The sequence below is a fragment of the Carettochelys insculpta genome, chromosome 8 (assembly GCF_033958435.1).
Source record: "Carettochelys insculpta isolate YL-2023 chromosome 8, ASM3395843v1, whole genome shotgun sequence".
NCBI lineage: Eukaryota > Metazoa > Chordata > Testudines > Carettochelyidae > Carettochelys > Carettochelys insculpta.
The window spans coordinates 2,041,375-2,055,344 of record NC_134144.1 but is presented as its reverse complement, the minus strand read 5'-3'; the positions used below and the strand labels follow the sequence as shown (position 1 = coordinate 2,055,344).

The window sequence follows — 13,970 nt, the reverse complement described above, 5'->3', positions numbered from 1 at the left end:
TTTAATGACTTTGTATTTTGGCAATCTATGTGCCCCAAAAGCTCCTCTAAATTAATGAGTTGTCTTAAAATTTCTGATTTATTTTACATTCTCTTTGTCTTGTCATTGCAGAGCTTCTGGAGTGCACTTGGGTCAAGCTGCCAAACTTCCCTCCTCATCCCGGCAGGCTAGAAACTTGCCCTGCCCTTTTCAAAGGAGAACTGCGATCCCAGAGCTGGTGCTTTTAGGAAAACTAGAACCAGACCTAAGATGAAGTTGCTGCAGTGGCAACACTGGCCAGATGCTCAGCTGTGATAAATTACGTCATCTGAGGACTGGTTCCCATCTTCTTGCGTGACTGTATCCCCTCATGTTTAAGACTAAAGGAAAAAGTTCATCCCTCATTGTGCGGCGTTTGAAGTCAGTGGAATTACACCAAGCGTGAATTTGGCCCACTATTAATAAACTCTCATGACATGACCAAAACAGAACATATCAGACCCAAGACTGACAAACCCCCACCCAAATACACCCAAAACCTTTCAAACCCCAGTGACTCTAATTCAGTCCCCAAAGTTGCTGCTGAATTTCTGGATCCCTGCTGCTAAGGCTGGTGGCGGATAAGTGCATGGAATGTTCTATGGCCCAGACCCAGTGGTCCCATCCAGGTCAATTAAAGCAGGGCTGGAGCACGGGGCTTGTTAAGGGTGTTCTGAGGAGGCGCGTCCAGCCGATGCATGGCATTGTGGTGGTGCAGTGGGCAGTGATGAGGATTTGTGTCCCCAAAGGAGCAAGAGGGATGACTGTGTCAGAAGCTGCCAGCTGTGAAAATTCCGCCCCCCCACCACCTCCCCCATGGCATAAAGGCAGGAGAGTCCACTCTGGTACCATCTGCCTGCCCACCTGCCTTCTGACATCGCAGGTGGCTTGCTGGAAGGATGGGGCAGGAAAGGAGCAGAGCTGGGCTATACCAGTCCACAGCTGGAGGCTGTTCCCTTAAGGACCACAGCCAGCTGGCATATGGTGGACTGCTCTGATGTCCATTGGAGCTGTGCCGTGATAGGTGGGAATCTTCCTGTGCTGATGAGTTCTTAGGGCATGCAAGAATCAGGCCATGTACTCCTAGTGCTTCCTCTTTGCAAGGAGCGTGGTTGTCTGTAACCATTGTTATGTTGGGGCCAGTACTGGGGCTCCATGTCAGAATTCCCCGCAGCAACTCAGGACTGCATGGCAAACAGCTGCCCCCCGGCTCTCAGCAGTGACACCCTCCCCAGCCCCATCCTGATCTGCCTCGTAGGACCAGACAAGGAAGTCTGCATTGCCGTGACCTGTTCTGTAGTCTCTCCAACCCCAGGAGCATCCTGGAGGAACCCAGTCACCCCATCAGACCTAGCTGTCCACTTCTTCCCATTCGAGCACCACAGAAAACGTGGTACAGCACATGCACCAAAATAAGGTTGCACAATAGTTGCTAAGCACGCCACTTAAAGAAGGCTTTGTCCTGTTATTCTTCAAAGCAAAGGCTCGGTCGGAACCATCTGATGCTGTGGCAGCGATTCCCAGCCGTTCGGCAAGACAGGGCAGTTGTTGGCTGTATTTAAAAAAAAAAAAATCAAAGATTTTATAATGCAAAAAACATGGCTAACAAGCCTTTTCCAAGTCCATTAGTACGACAGCCCTGACGACTCATTTCATATTAATGACTGTTTGCTCTTGAAGCAAAGACAATTGCCTGAAAAGGAGTTGGAAGAGAAGCTTATTAAAATAATCATAAAAAAAAGCAATTTCCAGAAAACGGAGAGTTTTATTTCCAGTATTGTTGGTTTTGAGGGAGTTGTTCGGGGGATTTTTTTGTTTATTTGTGGTACAAAACTCTCAGTGACCTAATAGGCCTTTTAAAAGCCAGCTGCATGGCATAAAACGCAGGCAATTAGTTCCTCTCCCATTGCTTTTGCAGCAGGACCTCTCCTTCATTTCCCCAATTCAGTGTTGCCCCCCAGTCTCCACGCACACCACCCCTCCCAAGGAGAAGAGCTCACTGTCTCATCCCCAAGGACGTGGCGGCCAGAAGGGTTTTACTCCCAACATCAAATTGGCTGTAAGGTTGGTGGCATCTCACCTGCCTTTGCAGGGTGGGACACAAGTCACTGCGTAGGATTATCTGGGTAGATCTCGTATCATTCCTGCTGTTTTGGGGGACACCTGTAACACATCATAGTCTGGTGTCCTGAGGACCCTAACACTTTGGTCTAGTTCTGGTGGGTTGGTGTGGAAGTAGGTAGGTGGCATTTAGTGCCCTGTGCTAGACAAGAGGTCAGACTCGGTGACCTGACGGGCCCTTCTGGCTTAAATTCTGTGACTATGAGACTCATGCAGAGTGGGAGACTGGCTTCTAACTCATGAGATCAACAGCCACAGAGAAAAGTGGGGTTGTTGATGTTTGACAGCTGAGGGCTGAACATTTAGGTTACACTCAGGTCATAGCGGCAAGTGTTACGCTCAATCCTGAGCACTAGAAAGTTAATGAAGCTGAGATTCTCATCAAATCACATGGTTCCTGAAGCTGGGGCTTTACGCAAAGTACCAGCTGTTGTGGGGCTTTGGTAAGGTTGCAAAATTTGGCAACTCAGCATTAATGAGCCAGCTGAAGAACTTGTCCACACCCCAATTAGATGCAGATGGTTTCACTTTGTGGTGTGTGCCATGACTGTGCCTTTTAAAGGTACAGTTCATGGCACTGCTGCAAAGCACGGTTTGTAATTGCCTCTTGTGGCATCAGTGCAGCTACCACCGTAGCTGTGACGGGGTCAAGTCTAATGCTCCAGTCTAATATTTTCACCCCAAGTCTCATTTTGCCTACATGTCTTGTGCAGATCTCAGCAATTCTTAGCGCTGGCCTGGAAGCAGATGTGGTCAGCGAAGTTCTGTGCAGCCGACCTGGGAGTGTTTCCACCCAAACGAGAAGCACCAGTAGCCAACCTCCAAAGAGCCAGCATTTGGATTGGTTTGGGTGCTTCTCTGCTAGCTCGAGACCTTCCTGAGACAGCAAAATGGGACTCTCAGTCTCACACGTAGGGGCTTTCTCAAAAGCTTCTGGCACTTCCTCTTCACAGCTAGTTTGTTAGATACAGCCCTTGATTCACTGCACAAGCATTAAGCTCAGACTGAGCCTGCTCAGGGCTCTGGCAAGTGCCTCGTTTACATGGGACCCGCTCAATGGCTTAATACACACAGTATGTTGTGGACACCAGACAACTAATAAATAGCAGCTATAACATTTCCTCATGCCAAGCCTTACATCCCCCTGGTGTTTTAATTTTTTATTCACTAGGCCCTTGCTCAGAGTCAGTACATCTGTCCTGCAGGGGTGTGGTTGGGTTTCCCAGGTGGCGGCTACTAATATGACACTTCCCCAGCTGATAATTTTGGGGCTTCAGCCATGCTGTTTTCAGTAATGAGCCTCTGCTTGGGGCCAACATGTGCCACCAAGTAAGGGCAGCGGGGCATCCCCAGTGCAGCTCTGGTGGGAAATGAGTGTCTCCTCCAGGGAGAAGGCGGCCCAAACATCAGCCGCCTCTGTGCAGAGGTGCTGGAGCAGAGTCCCAAAGACCTTGAAGAGGTTCCCTGGGGGAGGGGCTGGTCTTCCTACCCATCTTTCTCCTCACGAATGACGAGGGTGGACAGGTGGGGCTGGGCAGCAGCGGGTCGCGTGGCTGTGCCTGGTGGGGTGATATGTCAGTAGTGTGAAGGGGCTGAGGTTGTTTATATGACAACCGCTGTCTTGGCCAACGTGGGGGATTGCGCCAGGGCCCCTCAGAAGCTTGCCTTTCTACACACTTGGGGTGCCCTATACGCCCAGGAAGCCAAGCGAAGGGACATTAGAGTCAGCAGAGTCTGGGGAAGCGCCACGTTCTCTGTCAGAGACACAGCGGTGTGAAGGACTGGTCACAGAGGCCACAGAATGGTCCCAGGTCCAGCTCGGCCTCTCCACACCAGCTTCCCGCCTGACACAGGCAGAGGCTATCACTACAGGCATCCCGCCAACACAGAGACAACAACTGTGCTGGCTCCTGCACCAGTGTGGCCATCTGTGCGCGGAAGCCAGGGCTTGAAAAATATGGAGAGAGGCTGGGGAGTGGTGGTGCATCGGAGCAGTGCGAGCAGCTTTGGGTCATGTTCCAAGCGAAGGCATGTAAGCCTTGGGCAGACGGGGTGTGGGACATGCTTCCTCCCCCTCCAAGTGTGCTGGGATGCACGGTGGGAGTCGCTGCAGCTCAGGTGTCAGTTCGTGCCGCTGGGGTCCAGAAATGAGTGAAATGAAGCCCAGCAATCCTGCCCAGAAATACTCCGAGTCCCATGCACTCTGGCCAGCTTTCCAAGCCCTTCCACCGTAAAAAGCATCCCCCTCCCCCCACCATTTCCGACTATCCGACTGACTGACGGCCAGGTGGGAGCTGGCCCTTGCATGGTGCTCTCGGACAGACGCTCGCCCATCGTGCTTCAGTGCAGGGCCCAGCAATCCACATCCTCGCCCGAGCGCAGGGGCTTTGCAAGGCTGGAGCTGTTTTCAGCCTGGGCAGGGGCATGGCAGAACAGGCCCACTCTGGGGGGGGGGCCCAACCCGTGCCACCTATTCCAGCCACACCCCGCCCTGGAAAAGGAGATTTCTTTCATCCCACATTGGCATTTGATTCGTTGTCACAGACCCTTGAGTGCCCAACTGAGCATGCCTGGACTGGGAAGTGGGGAGTGGGGGTGGGGGGGCTGTACATGACCCTTGCCAAACACAGCTCCTGCTTAGGTGAGCTTAAAACCTGTGAAGCCAAAACTCTGGAGTCAAACTTTAACTCAGGGTGTGAGTCCCAGCTGGCAGACGCACGCCCCATTACCTGTGAGCCACCTGGGGCACAAACCTACAGGTCTCAAAGTCCCATGGGTAGGCGGTGTGCAAGTCAGAAATTAAATGCAGCCACCCTGAGCCCTGCACTGGTACCTTAACCAGCAGTCCATCCTTAGCTTTTCAGCTGGGTCCCCTGTGAGTTTGAATAAGCTGAAGGGATGGTAAAGTCTCAGAAAAGAGAGGGGTGCTCAGCTCTGCTGACTTAGTGCAAGTCAGGATCTAAAAGCTGATGGTGGTGAGAAGACAAAGGCCCTGTCAAACTTGCTCTACCGCAATGCTTTTGGGCGTTGGGAAGGCGCAGGAGGGAAATATGGTCCTAATTACTTGATAACTATTCCACATTTCACAACTCTCTTTAATGACCCGAATGGATTGCTTTCAAGTGCAGTGCCAATGTTGCAGTGATATGGCGGAAATTCTCTCATGGCAGGATGGGTGGGGGCCAAAAAAGCCCCAGTCTGTGAAGAATACGATGACCTGAACTGACAATAAGCCATCCAGCTGCTCCCTCACGTGCAGAGACAGCGCCATGCAGTTAGCATGGCTGGGTTTTGGCACTCTCTGGACACTGTGTGAGTTGCTTGCGCAGTCTGGTTGATTCAATGGCCTAGGGCGGGGGCTCCCAAACGTTTTGCTGGCATGACCCCATTTTAGTTATTTCCTCCAAGCTCCCCAGACAATATGGGGGTGGGGGACACCATTTTGAAGAGCAAAATCTCATTCTCATCACAGCATCACCTTGGACTCACCCTTTATGTGAGGGCATACCTCACGGTGGCTGCCATTTTGCACTACACAACAGCGTTCTCCCAGCATGACCTTATACAGACAACATGTCTGAGGTTATGAAACGTGGCATGACATTTTTGTCCTCCCTAGCTCGTGACGATGAACTGGAGCCCCAGCTTGTATGATCCCAAAAGCTCCACTAAAGAGACACACAGCATGTTGTATGGGTGCGGGGGCGGGTACGCTAAGGCTCAGTTTCCCATCCAGGGAGCTATGGGATGTGTCTTGAAGGGCTAGTTGTCATGCACAGCCAGTGGGAACCAGACAGAGACTAACGCAAGGCTCTTGCACGCACCTTAAGCATGGGCCCTAACCCCTCACAGATTTCTGTGGAAGCTAGAAACCTACATATCGCTGCGGCCCTGGGCCTGAGGGCTCACAGAACACTGCATGCTGAGTGAATCTCACCAGGACATGCGGGCTGCTTCTGTTTCAAGCCGCCGTGTTGATTTTATGTCAGCTAAAGGCTTGGCCCATTGTCTGCTGCTGATGGCCGTTGTCCTTGGTAATGCTTAGTCATTAACCGTGCGGTGATTTGCTGCTTCTCTGACATGGGCCTTATTCTGCTTCTGGGCACCTTATACCACCTGAAAACAAGCTACTATCAACAAGGGCTGCTCACTATATGGGGCTGCTACAGCTTCCTGAGGGCCTTTAAAAATGTAATGTGCTACTGTATTGTCTTTGTAACAGGGAGGAAGTTAACAGGTGACCCGTTTTCCAGCCTCAGCCTGCCTGCTGAGCATCTCTGCTCGGACCTGCTGCAGAGCTGCCAAAAATTAAAGCAGAGCAGGGAAAGAAAACATCCTTCTCAGGCTTCCACCACCAATTACTGAAAACTAATAGCCCTGGCTGATGCCCAAGTGCATGGCTGTGTGACACCTCTTCAAGGAAAAATGTTCTTTGTTGCTAAGACACTGGCATGGTCCACAGCAAAACTGCTCCTGCAGAGGGCCAGCACTGTCACACCCGCCTTGGCAAAGGAGTTCTGTTAGGACAGATTCGTACCTGATGTAACTTCATTGACATCCGTCGTGTGTAAAGAGGACAGTCCATTCCTTCTATGCTATTTCCATGGGGCTGTCTGAAGTACAAGCCTCGTTCCCAGTAGCTGCCTGAATCGTGGACCAGCCTGCACCGGTGCCCAGTGCTGTGCAAACAGAGCACAAAAATTGCTTCCTGGCTAAGACAGGCATCAGCAGATGGGTACAGCCAGGAGAGAGGAGTATGAGGAAAGAATGGCGCCGCATCGGTCCTCATGCTAAGGTGGGTGTCAGTGTGCCTGCAGCTTAACCCGGGTCAGATTTGCGTAGGTTTCACCACAGAGGGGATTTAAAGGCAGATCGTGAGCTAGTTTTGTAGACGGTCACAGGGAGCCCCTGCCCTGTGGGGCGGGGGCGCATGGGAAAAAGGTCATGAAGGATCTTGTCTGACAAGTGGTTGATGGAGGCCAACATCCTTCAGAGGAGCCACTCCCAAGTGGGGGCTGGTGGGAGATGGTTGTTTGGATGAGGCGAGGACACGAATGGCCAGCAAAGTGAAGACAAGTAGCCAAGGTGGTGACAGCCTTGCCATGTCCCTGGGCAGGTGCATGAGGGAGGCTCAGCTCTGGTGGAGCCTCTGGCAAAATGGACAGGATTGAGGGCTAACCTCCCACAGCCAGGCCTTCAGCATCGCGCAGACCGCAACGCGTGGGGCTCCAGTGGCCGTTTAAGAGGACTAGGGCTGCAGTGGCAGCTGGAAGGCCCTGGTCCTTTTAAATTGCTGGGCCGTGGGCACCTGTGAACTTTGCTGCACACCCTCTCGGCCCCCTGTTCCCAGGTCTGCAAGTGTCTTAGATGTGACGTGCTGGAGAAGAGGGAACTGGGGGAGAGGTGCAAAGAGAGAGGCAATTCGTCAAAGCTACAGCCTAGGAAATGCTCTTTGCAGCAGAGTGCTGAAGAGGCGTGGGTGGGGTGCGGTCGTGTTTGGCAGGGCCAGGGACAAGGCTGCTGCCAGAATTGAGGCACAAGGTAAAATTGGTGGCTCACCATGTAGCTCTGTTTCTGTATCCTGGACTCACCCAGACCTGGACAACAAGCTATGAGTGGGAAGCTGGAGCAGAGAAAGGGGCTAGGATGCCCCAGCCTTTCCCGAATGCCAGACGAGGACTGTTACAGGGACACACATGGGGACAGGAGAAATCTACCTAACTGATGGCTTCCCCCAGCTAATTCCAGTGTCCCACCTTTTTAACCTTCTACCCAGACTCCTCGCACTTAAACTTCCGCACTCAGTGCTTATGAATGGGAACACGCTGCCTGTCACAGGTGCCAGAGGGGAGCGGAGGGGGTGTATGTAGTTCTCCAGGTTTCTGGGTGGAAATTCAGCATGTTACTGAAGTTTTCTGAAGGAGCCCTGAGAAAACTGACCCCCTAATTCCTCCTGCCACCAGCAACACCTGGCCAAAGAGTTATGTCGATAACACTGATGCCGCTGCAGTTCGTCTGGGAAGCACTTTTTTTTGTGCCTGACTTGAATATGGTGGTGGAAAGTGGATGGGTGGCTCCAGTTACCTGTTTCAATTTCCTTATCTACAGAGCTGGTACTCGGAATATGGGTCAAACTGACCTGAGAGAAACCTTCGATGGTTAGCTAATGGCCAGATGGTGCTTGGCACTGCAGCGTTCTGTGTCCATCTCTTCAGGATCGCAACAAGGGCACAAAACTTGTGCTCCACATTACTGTCCGCTGGCTTCTAAATGCCTTGCATGGGGCTGTTTAGTCTCTGAAGGGGGAAGCATCACCTGTGTCCCATACTGGGGCTTTGCTCCTTCACTTGGCTGTTCTGGTTCGTTTCTGGGAATCAAAGGCCCACATCCAGTGGCAGGGGATTCTCATTCAAGCTTGTTCTTGCACCACTGAACAATGGCTTGCCTTGAAGGCAGCCATTCCCACTGCAGACTGATAACTGCCCAGTAAGGGGCTTGGGTGCACGCTTTGCATAATGACTGGCCTGTCCACAGCCCATGCTGCCAAGGGTGGCTCAGGCAGATCTGGCAGAAGTAGATACCTACGATACGACATTGAAAGGGTGGCCATGGGAGCGGTGATCTGAGTGCATTGTATTCACCGCAACTTGCGTCCTGTGCTACAGACAGCGTAAGATCAGCTCGCTTGACAAAGCCAACATGGGATTAATGAAAATGCACTGAGTCATCTCTCTGGCTCTTTGCAGAGATGTGCCACATGGCATCTGTTGTCTGATTTACTCCTTCAGAGCTTCTAGCCAGACTTCTTCCACTCGCTCATGAGATGCATCTGGGCGTTAGCTGGCCCAAATGCAGGCCCAGAGAGCTCTACTGGTGGCCGAGGATGTTAATAAGTTGAGAGTTTGGTAAAATTCTGTATTACTTGCCATACATTAACGAAACAGCCATAGCACGCCTGGTGCTCCAGCAGGCTGCTCCCTTACCTGACTACACGGGAGAAAGGTGGTTTTGGGTGCGGAGGCTCATGTCAAGGACATGAAAAGGCCCAAACGAATTAGAGAAACTTTTTGGCCAAAGTTTTGTGAACAAATTGTAACTGGTTTTGCCCGGCACAGGCTTTAGTTCCATTTTTATAAACAGTTTTCTAATGCTGAACCAATCAGGAAGCTCTGGAATTCATTTGCCACAGATTTCTTACAAAACTACTGAGCAACTTGGCATTCAGCAAACCAGATGTCTCCTGCAGAACTTCTGCATGGGAGGAATATGCAGACTAAATTAAATGTAGATGATCTCCAAAATCCAACCACTAACAGGAAAGGTTCAACAAGTTGCAGCTCACCTGAATGTTCGACATGAAGTCTGATGAAAATAAACAAAGTACAGACATACACTGTGATACCAGGCAGCGAAAATCCCAGAGTTCATAAACACTAGTTTGCGGGGGAGAAAAGGACTAAGCTTAAAGGTCAAGTTCAGATTCTGAGACTCTTAGTAGATAGAGCTGGGCATGACATTTATGTCAGTATTGTTCAACCAAGGTTACATATACCCTTGGGAGCACACCGAGGTCTTCCAAGGGTACATCAACTAGATATTTGCCTAGCTTTACAACAGGCTACATAAAAAGAAAACACTAGTAAACTCAGTGCAATCTAAAAGTTCACTCGGACAATGACTTGTTTCCACTGTTTCACAGGCCTTATGCTGAAATGTAAATACAGTACAATATTCCTATTCCAATTCATTTATTTGATAATAAGGCGGTAGAAAGTCAGCAAGTTTTCAGTAGTGGGCTTCTGCAATACGTCTGCATGTTTTGTAAATGAGTAGTTTTGAAGTGAGGTGTAACTTGGTGTTATGCAAAACAAATCGGACTGCTGAAGAGGGTACATTAATCTGGAAAGGGTGAATGGCACTTGTTTCAAGAGCTCAGGTTACCTCATGGCCATGTTTCTCACCGGTGGTGCGCAGATGCGAGAGAAGTCTGGGGGTACTTGTATATTCTGAAAAAGAGGTACTTCAGGAAAGAAAAGTTGAGACAAACTGTTTTAGGTCAAAGAGCCAATCTTTCTGCTCTGACCCAGCCAACCAAGTGTGACACTGGCCCCGTCTAGTGGCTGGAATTCACGTAGCAGTTTAATGGCCGCTACCATCCTTTTGCTCACATAGTAGAGGGTCATTGTTTTAGAGCCGGGGTTCAGCCCCACGGATGACTCAAGCAGGGCCAGCATTACTCACCACACCAAAAGTTGGCCCGCTCAGTTTCGGTGTCTCAGGCCAGACTTCCACCACTTCCCACAGTAAGTTAGTTCCTGACCACTTATCTGCTGGCATCAGAAGACTTTTCCTAATGTTGCGCTAAAAGGTTCCATCTGTGCTTAGTAATGCTCCCTCGCTGAAGGGTAGGGGCACGAATACATGGAGGGCTGCTTAGGGTGACGGAAGAGCTCGTGCCTATGATTTCTTTGTCTCAACTGGGCAACATGGAGCTGCTAGAAAGCTGGCAGGGAGGTTCTCACCGCCAGCCTCACTCACTTGGGACTCAGCAGGCCTGTTTGGAGCCAGAATATGTAGGAGTGAGGCACTAATGTCCCCCTTGCTCCAACATAGAAGAGAGCCAGGCTTGGCCCCAAGACAGGCACATGCTGTTGCAGTGGTGGGAATGAGGTACAGATTGCATAGGACCCCAACAGTAAGTGCACTGCCTCTGGCTCTGCACTGAGGCATGTTGTGCGGGGGGCAGAGGTCTCAATAAGCTGAGTGCTTGGGCACAGCCTCCCAGGAGAGAGTCAGCTGCTGCCCAGCGGGTTAGCAGAGAGCCTGCACCTTCTCAGAGTGGGCAGCGTGTGGTTCTACTCATGGTGCACATCCGTGCATGCCTCAGTGCACACAATAATATTTATTCTGCCCCAGAGGGAAAAAAATTAGAGGGAAGATTGCTTGGGGTCCTCTTGCGTACCTACAGCGCATGACAGTAGCTTTGCTTTTGGTTCTGGGTCGGTCCCCAGGGGCTCAGCCCAGTTTTGCATCTGTAGAATGCAAGACACGCATCAAGGGAAGTAGCAGCACCCCAGGGGATGCTCCTGCTGCTTCCAGTACCAAACAGGGACTAGCTGCACCCAGGCGTGAAGCTGCTCCCACAGGGAAGGTGTTACCAGTGGTTACAGGGCTGTGTGGAATAGCAATAGGAAAGGTGAGGAGCACTAGTAGAAGGACGGTTACCTGAGTTGTCTTCTCCTGGCCCCAGCTTTGTGGAAGGCAGGTCTTGCTGAGTGGATTTGCTCTATCTGTGTGAGCCTAGAGAAACAGGCCAGTGCAGGGACTAAGAGGCACCCCTTTAGCGCTCCTTTCCCAGCTTGTCCAGCCGCTTGCACTTGCAGATGTGACATCCCAGAATACAGGTCCCGGAGCCACCACTTCTGGCAGTGGCCTTTCCGCGGCTGACAGCTGGGGTGGCTGAGATTGGAATACCTGCCCCAGCAGTCTTGCTTTCGGGGCTTCCTGACCAGCCACCAAGGAGCAGCAAGTCCATGGGAGGGGGAGCCCAGGTGCAGCCTCCAGGGGTGGGAGATCCCAGGAAACTGAGGCCTGAGCTCACGCCTCAGAGACTCCCCTCCAATTGGCTCACACCACAATGTGCAGGCAGCCCCCCTGCCACACACACATGCAGCACAACTCCTGGGCCCGGAGTGGTGGTGGTTTTTGTGAGAGGGGAATTTCCCGCCCCCCGCCCAATCCTCCATCCGTTAATCTAGGCCTGCCCAGGTCTACCTCCAGCCTCAGCTAATCCCTCACCCGTCTATGGCACTCGTAACCAGCCAGTCTCCCAGCACTTCACATGTCGTTCCCTGGGGAAAGGGAGACACAGAGCAGGGACAGAGATGGGGAACAACTTGCGTCTGAGGCCAGTGTGGTGGTCACTAAGCTACACTGCCTTGGCTCCTGTCTTTACGGAGGTTTTTTTTCTGTATGTAATGTAGGTGCATTTCTCACCAAAGTGCATGAGAAGCCTTAACCCAGCACGAGCTCTGTAACAGCCTTTTCATCAGTCCCGCTCTGCTTTCTAAAACCCTCTTCCAAGGCTGCCCTCGCCCTCCTCTGCTGCACACCCAGCCCCTGTACACGCGCTTGGCCGGGAGTGGCCCTTTTGGTGCTGGGCCAGCAGCCTGGCTGCCTGGCGACATGCTGGTGGCAGTGCGCAAGGGATGACATCACATGGGAGGCCGACATCAGCTGCCAACTTAAACAGATGCTCAGGGCTTGGTGGGTTTAATTTTTTAATAACATTTTTGCAGTTTTTTCCCCCAATAAAAAGGATTCTGGAAACGCAAATCGGTTATTCCCAGGTTCCAAATGCTGGCTCCATCCTGTGTGCAGCTGCAAGCATAGAATTTAACCTCTTCAGTATTTCTGTGCGAAGGGGGGATGGCTCTTGTTATGCGGCCTGGCTTTGGTGTCTCTTTATCTTCCCAGCCCAAAACCTAGAGCTGTATGGCCCCAAGCTTCAAGCAGGGCCGATACGGCCATTGCAGCTGGCTTCTAGTCTTGCAATGGACTGAATCAAACCCCCAGCTCTGAATACAAGTGGGAGTTTTGTAAGGTTCAATCTGGATTACAAAAACAACGAGGAGTCCAGTGGCATCTTATAGACTAACAGACATTTTGGAGCATAAGATTTCAAAGGCAATGACTGGACTACAGTTTTTCAGTCTGGGCCTACCTTTGGTTTTTCTTTGCCATCTACTCTGTGCCACATCTGCCTTTAATCCTTTACAGTGTTATGAATTTAACACTCATAAATCCAAGGTGCTCATTACAGTTGACTGGGGATGTGTTGATGAAATGGTTTCTCACCAGAAAATGCTGATTTTGGCAAAAGCAAAACTTTTCAGGGACACACACCAATTTTGACTAAACATGGGTCAGGAAAAGTTTCTCATGCCCAGGATGGAATTTCTGGTCAAACTCAGAGTATGGGAATTACTTCCCTGATATAGATTATCACCTGGAGGTTAAGCCAGTCCCTTGGTGCTAGTCCCTCCTCTGAACAGGGTCAAATAAGGACTTGAAGTTGAGTTGCTCACATCCCAGGCAAACGCCCTAGAGTGCCGGCTCCACTGGGGTGGAGATTTCTCTGGATGTTTGGTTGTATTTTTTCTTTTAATTTCAACACATCCCGGTTTTTGTCCAGATGCAAAATGGGAAAGTGGTTAAAATCTACCAGTTTTTGCAGAACAGGGGAAAGAATTCCTGCTGTTTGCTTGAGTTCTGTACAGGGGTGCATGTAGCCTGGCCAGCCTTCTCTCACACAGTTCTGTCAGCACACCTCACTCCCAACTCCTTACGCCACTGCTGCTGAGAGGCCTGTTGGGCCACAGTGAATGGAGGCCTTTTGACATGCACGTGTAGTACCCAGAGGTACTGAGACCTCATCTGGAGTGAGTGAAGTCTCTGCTCTACAGCCCCAGCTAAGCACTGGCTGGCCTTTAGCTCATGCAGTACTGTGTGGGGCTTTCAACCCTATACTTGCAGGTTCTATCCCTGGTCCATGCTACCCAGGTCTGTTGGCCTTATACATGGATGAGATCATACTGGGATACCTAACAGTCACCTGTGGGTTGAGCAGGATTCAGCTTTCAAACTGCCAAGAAAACAGAGCTCATGAATCTAGTGGACGAAGGCCTAGGGCTGAAGGTTGAAACTGGACATGTTCTATATGTAAAGTAAGTGCAGCTCACCCAATGGTGAAGGTTAATTAAGGACAGGCATGGGTCATCAAAAGCTACAGTGGATCCTCCCTCAGATGGAGTCTTTCAGCCCAAGTCAAC

General features: G+C 51.0%; 1 long non-coding RNA gene across 1 annotated transcript in view; it reads left to right on the top strand.

The window, feature by feature from the left end:
- LOC142017144 (uncharacterized) overlaps window positions 1-1,722 on the top strand; it is a 30,200-nt gene extending 28,478 nt beyond the window's left edge. The window contains exon 3 of the long non-coding RNA XR_012646463.1: window positions 112-1,722. This is a non-coding gene — a long non-coding RNA (uncharacterized LOC142017144). The remainder of the gene's footprint in view (window positions 1-111) is intronic.
- Window positions 1,723-13,970: the final 12,248 nt, after the last annotated feature.